This window comes from Littorina saxatilis, linkage group LG8, assembly GCF_037325665.1.
Source record: "Littorina saxatilis isolate snail1 linkage group LG8, US_GU_Lsax_2.0, whole genome shotgun sequence".
In the NCBI taxonomy this organism is placed as follows: domain Eukaryota; kingdom Metazoa; phylum Mollusca; class Gastropoda; order Littorinimorpha; family Littorinidae; genus Littorina; species Littorina saxatilis.
This window is the reverse complement of record NC_090252.1, coordinates 67714331-67720907: the sequence shown is the minus strand read 5'-3', so window position 1 is coordinate 67720907 and position 6577 is coordinate 67714331. Positions and strand designations below refer to the sequence as shown.

The window sequence follows — 6577 nt, the reverse complement described above, 5'->3', positions numbered from 1 at the left end:
GAACATTTCTCAAGTCGATTACAGTATGTGGGATACCTCCAGCTTCGCTGGGATAAAATCAAAATTTATTTTTTCTTGTTTGCCTCTTTACAGCTCCCAAGGGCCACATGAGACTCTCACCTGGAAGTTTGCCAACACTGTGTGTGCCAGTCAAATCTGTTGAAACGCCACAAACACAGCCTCGGAAACTACCCGTAAGTGTATGGTTTAATACACCACTAAACAGTTCCGACGTTTACATGGAACAAAGAAGGAAAACCACGTGACCGCACAGACGCCTCTCATTGGCTGCGTCATTTTTTCGAGGAAACAAATCGTCTGCAACACAGCTTTGCGTATGTTCTGCGACTGACGAGTCAGACACTTGTGTTTATTTTGTTGTTTTGTCGATGTAAATTCAGCGATTATCGATTTTAACAATGGCATGTCACTGCCCGATGATTGATTGTGACAACGGAAGCTACCGTCTTCAAAATGGAAAGCTAAACTTTGCAAAATTCACCAGGTTCCACACGAGTCTGTGCTGTTCATGCCAACCACCGTTCAGGTAAGCGCAACACTGTAACAGTTCTTGATCAACTTATTTTATTGCCTGACATTCATGCGATTTATTGTTTTTTTCTGCAAATTCCATAGCATGATTAGCTAGACCTGCATTTATACAGCTTTGAACGTTACAAAAACTGCACACCGGCACTGCATGAAATACTTGTTTGAATCTGCCGTGCATGAGATCAAAAAATGTGGCTCACTTTCTGTGTCAGTGTGTTTCCGTTTCTTGTTTTTTTTGTTTTACTTCATGTTGTTAGAGCATGGCTGTGATTAAAAAGCAATAAAAATTGCTTTGTAGAGCCATACATTGTTAAATCTGATATGCATCTGTCTGTTTTCAACAGCTTGCATCCGCATCCAACACACAAGAAGAACCCAGCACAAGCTTTTTTTTTTCACCTGCAAGGGTTTGTTCTCAACACTTTCTTGATGGCACACCAACTGCAGAGAACTCTTTCCCAACACAAAACTTGGGATACCCTGGATTTCAACACAGAGTAAGTTGTTTTTTTTTAAATTATAACTTTCTTGTTATATTTTGTGTGTGTACGCAGTAAAGAAGATGGGAAGGTGTTGAATGTATTTGTTCACACATGCTGTTCCTAGTATCACTATGATGTGTCTGTGGCTTACAGCTTGAGTGATTTAATTGACTTTTCGTCTGTTCGTGTGTTTTGAAATCTGAACAAGAATGAATATCAATCAATATCAATATATGAGGCTTATGAATGTGGGAAGCCAAGCTAAGTTTTATGTGGGTGGTTTGTTTCCAGAGTGCGATTTGATCAACATTAGGAGAGCTCTCCATAGAAGCCAAAGGAACAAAAACAAGTGTACCGGGGAATTCACAGGGGGAGTTCTGTATTGCACTGAAAATGACTACAGTGGGTCCAAATGACCACCTTTATAAGTTGAAGTTGGGGGCATTGAACCCAAACGGACAACATATGTGGAGAACCCTGCATGAAGATGTAATACTACCATAAATACTGACAGAATGAACCCTGTTTGGCAATGTTTCAGACAGCAAGAGTGCTGATAGACATACCCCGACCAGAGCACCGGCTAGGCAAAAAAAAATGGGCAATGCGAGATCTGGAATTCCAGTTTGAGACGTGCCAGGCCCAAGGATCATCAAGGGAGAGGAATGGTGCAGCTAGTTGATTGCCAGAAAAGTGTGACTCTAGCCCTGAACAAGACCCATTCACAACAGAAACATTTCTGGGTGCTCTTGTTTTTGCTTATTTGTTGATAGTTTTTTTGTATAAGCAGATGCCAACTTAATGCACACCCGTTATGCGCAATCTTATTGCAATGATTAAGCTGACTAAGGAGAACAATAGACTGATGTTCAAACTACAGATTGCAAACATGGCTGGCTAAGAAAAAGAACGCAGACAGGAAAAATCCATGGTTATTCAGAAATCTGATTTCTCGCAGAACATATCATATTGCACTGGTATAGCCACGACCAGTCTCTTACAATTAATTCATGGTTTTAGTGTCACCCTTTGCAACAAGAAGATGGCAGGAAAAAGTCAAAAATTCTAAAAAGGCAAGAATTTTTAGCGATCAACCAATGAGTATTGACCCTAAACGTTATAGTATAGATGAGATGTTGTTTATGCAACAGAGACCTTCAGGATCTAGCCTATCGGTTTCGCTAATATAGGTAGAATAAAGTACATGTCACCAGAGTGGCCAAGAGCAATCTTAAACAATTTACTGGTTTGTTTTCATTTGTTTGAATGTTTCTCTCTTCTTCCTGCGCACAGTCTTCTCTCCATAATTTTCATGTCCCCTGTGCATACCATAACATGTTCTGAGGAAAAATGTTTGTTTGGCTCACTTTCTGTGTGTGTCTTTATTGATGTTTGTATGATGCAATGAGTGTGTCAGAACAAAATCTGAGTTCTCGTACTTTGAAAGGGAGAATGAGAGACAAGACAAAGCATTACAGCACAAAGTCAAACATATCAGCACTTGCAAACAAAATGCACACAATACAGTCAGCTCAAAAAACTTTACTTATGTTGATAAACGTTATCAATGAACATATTGGGAAGAAAGATATCTAGTTTTATATATTTATATATATATACCAAAAACACACATGTAGTACAGTAAAAGTCATATCTATAATGGTGTACACAGGAGCCTTCCTTTTCAGAACTCCAAACAATAATCTGATAAAAAAAAAATCCACTACAGAAAAAGAGGGAGTCTTAAAATGTAGGAAAATTTACATAGGTTTTGACAAGACAAACATTTATATTTTAGATGCGACCCACCCTACTACCTTTCAGGCTGAAAACTTACAGAAACGAAGCAGCTGTTCAACAATGTTGCTCTGCCCATTACATGTGTAACGAGTAGAGCTTAATGCCTGGATCTGGCAAAGCTTTTACATGAGTTGACAAATTGTTGAAATTAGAGTCGTCAGGATTGTTTACTTTGTGGAAGGGTTGCTCTCCTTGTTTATCTGTGTGGTTTCATAGTTAAGAGGAAAAAGCTGTTTTGTTAATACCGCTTTCCCTACTTCTACTAGTTCCTCCTCCTAAGTGCATCCTGTTGCTGCCTGTATCAAAACGGGCAACAGGATTGGATTACTTTGGGAACAGGAGGTTGTGATGGCTGGCTCTGGGTAACAGGTGGTTGTGATGGCTGACTCTTGGAGACAGGTAGAAGTCTCTTTCTGGTTTTGACAAAGATGCAATCAGGGGCTTCCTCCTCCAAAATGACTTGCAGCCTGTTGCACATGGTCAAAACACTGCCAAAAGGGAGAAAAAAGAAAATAATCAATATGAGAAAGAGAAAGGAGAAAACAACTTTTACTAAAGCATCATTTAGGACAATTTACCAAGTTGTACATAACAAATTGCTCACAAATTTGAGTGCAACTTGCATGAAGAGCATTGCAAAATTAAGACAGTTGCAGGGATGGCCAGATCTCAAAATCTTAACTTGCCAGACAGGTGAGTCATTTCAAGAAAGTCCAGTCCACCAAAAAGAATTGCTTGCCGGGTACAAACCACAGTTGCTATAACTGCATTGTTTATATAACGTTTTGAAACTAGAGTATACAACCAGAAGTGTTGCATTTGACGAGAATTTTCACTAGCCAACCAGGCGAGTTGCCAAGCGGTTTTAACTAGCACAGCGGATTTTTTGTACTCGCCCCTGGCCATTAGTCAGATGATTTGATCATCCCTGAATTTAGAAAGTCGGTTCAGTCATTGCTGATTAACTGTATCACTATCAGTATCACTGCACTTTTCAAAAATTATATGTATATGACAGCAACAGGCATAATTTTAGTGTGTATTAATACTAGTATGCTGGTTTTTGAGTCACTTGAGAAAAAGTGACTCTATGTAATCGGTCAGTGTTAGTCTGTCCGGCCGGCCGGCCGTCCGGCCGGCCGTCCGGCCGGCCGTCCGGCCGGCCGTCCGTAGACACCACCTTAACGTTGGACTTTTCTCGGAAACTATCAAAGCGATCGGGCTCATATTTTGTTTAGTCGTGACCTCCAATGACCTCTACACTTTAACGATGGTTTCGTTGACCTTTGACCTTTTTCAAGGTCACAGGTCAGCGTCAAAGGAAAAATTAGACATTTTATATCTTTTCTCGGAAACTATCAAAGCGATCGGGCTCATATTTTGTTTAGTCGTGACCTCCAATGACCTCTACACTTTAACGATGGTTTCGTTGACCTTTGACCTTTTTCAAGGTCACAGGTCAGCGTCAAAGGAAAATTTAGACATTTTATATCTTTGACAAAGTTCATCGGATGTGATTGAAACTTTGTAGGATTATTCTTTACATCAAAGTATTTACATCTGTAGCCTTTTACGAACGTTATCAGAAAAACAAGGGAGATAACTAGCCTTTTCTGTTCGGCAACACACAACTTAACGTTGGGCTTTTCTCGGAAACTATAAAAGTGACCGGGCTCAAATTTTATGTGAACGTGACTCATTGTGTTGTGAATAGCAATTTCTTCCTGTCCATCTGATGCCTCATATAATATTCAGAACTGCGAAAGTGACTCGATCGAGCGTTTGCTCTTCTTGTTCAGATTTTGACACATTCCCTGTTCACTGAAACCAAAATGTTGTTAGGCTGCACTGCCATCTTGCAATTCAACTTGAACCATTCTCTTTTTCAAAAGTAAAGTGCAAATATGACTTACTTAAAAAAGTAGAGAGGTTTCCTACCTGAAAGCCTTTCCTCCTTAAAACTCGGTGACGAGGCGATGCATGAGGTCGAGCTCACACTCACAGGCAGCCGGCGATGAAGACGCTTGGCCACAGGAATCGCCCATCTTGCTGCCTTTCAATCCAGTTGTGATGATGAATGGATCAGGATAAAGCACCCCTTTCACATACAACTTCTGCTTGTACTCCCGAAGAAGCACCCTCTCTGCATTTTCTGCTTCACGGTCGACAGGAATCCCATCTCCCAAGTTCCAAAGCAGGAAAAGCTCTAAAACAAAAAGGCCTTGAGATCAAATCACAGTTTTTCGCACCTGTGGAAGGCATTCTTTTTCCCCCTCATCACCATTTTGTATGTAAACGTACAAAATACTCACTGACTCAGCCTGAGGTAAGCTTAGCAGCTATACAAACTGGCAGTGGCAACTTAGTATGCATGTTTGTTGTTTCTTATCTTACCCACACGTCAGATTGAAAATGGAAAACTTTTGCATAGGCTATCGCAACATGTAGCCTTGTATGCATCACGAATCGGAATATAGTTATGCTTCATAGTAAGTTAGATTCCGTGGACAGATCAACGGCACTTATTCAAGTTTTTGACTTTAATCAACTGAAAAGTTAAGCGTATCTGAAGAGAGAGCACTTACTAAGTTACTGTTAGTGTTACAACTTACAGGGCGGAAAACCGGTCATGGGAATGAACAACACATCGCATCATTGCAAAGAGTAAATAACGAAAGAAATAAAACTTACCTAGCTACAAGTTCCTCGTGTGCACCTTCCACACTCGTTTTCCGTACACACGACAAGGTTTTCGATGCTTCAGTGCTCCACAGTCGCACCTTCTGGATGGAAATCTCGCTCAAATCGCACATGTTTCAAGTTGCTGAGAAGCTAGCACGACGCGTTGTTTACTCGAAAAAAATGCTACGCATGCGCACTGTCGCAATGGCCGCGGAACTGTTTAGTGGTGTATTGTACATACAGTGGACTCCTCTTTTATTGTTTTAAAGAACCCCCAGAATGTCAGATTTCCTATTAAGTATTGGACATCCTCAGCGAAAGACAAACCTCTCTCTCTCTCTCTCTCTCTCTCTCTCTCTCTCTCTCTCTCTCTCTCTCTCTCTCTCTCTCTCTCTCTCTCTCTCTCTCTCTCTCTCTCTCTTTATCTCGCTCTCTCTCTCTCTCTCTCTCTCTCAAACACACACGAACACACACACACACACACATACACACACACACACACGAACACACACACACACACATACCCCAAGTTACACACGTACACACATACACACTCACTAACACGCACTCACTCACTCTCTCACACACACTTCATACACACAAAACACACACCCATACGCACATATAAACAACCACACATACACACACATACACTTACGCACACGTACAAACACACACCCACCCACCCACTCTCTCTCTCTCTCTCTCTCTCTCTCTCTCTCTCTTTTTTCTCTCTTATACAAACAGACACACACCCACACCCACACCCCCACACGTACACACACACACACACACACACACACACACATGTACATAGGCACGCATGTACGCGCGCACACCCCCCCCCCCACCACACACACACACACACACACACTCACACATTGACTCACACAAATCTCATACACACAAAACACACACTCATACGCACATACACGGTTGGGCTAGTGGTAAGGCGTCCGCCCCGTGATCGGGAGGTCGTGGGTTAGAACCCAGGCCGGATCATACCTAAGACTTTAAAATTGGCAATCTAGTGGCTGCTCCGCCTGGCGTCTGGCATTATG

At 41.6% G+C, this 6577-nt stretch overlaps 2 long non-coding RNA genes across 3 annotated transcripts; one reads left to right on the top strand and one right to left on the bottom strand.

Moving 5' to 3' along the window:
- Window positions 1-265: 265 nt before the first annotated feature.
- On the top strand, window positions 266-2161 carry LOC138972452 (uncharacterized). 2 transcript variants are annotated; one of them, XR_011457620.1, is made up of 3 exons: window positions 266-547; window positions 897-1049; window positions 1326-2161. It is a non-coding gene; the product is annotated as an uncharacterized lncRNA (long non-coding RNA). The 2 variants fall into 2 exon arrangements; XR_011457619.1 differs by having other exon boundaries at window positions 1576-2160.
- Window positions 2162-2597: 436 nt separating this feature from the next.
- Window positions 2598-5716, bottom strand: LOC138974221 (uncharacterized). The gene is made up of 3 exons (XR_011458345.1): window positions 5526-5716; window positions 4773-5040; window positions 2598-3322 (listed from the first exon to the last, which is right to left on the bottom strand). It is a non-coding gene; the product is annotated as an uncharacterized lncRNA (long non-coding RNA).
- Window positions 5717-6577: the final 861 nt, after the last annotated feature.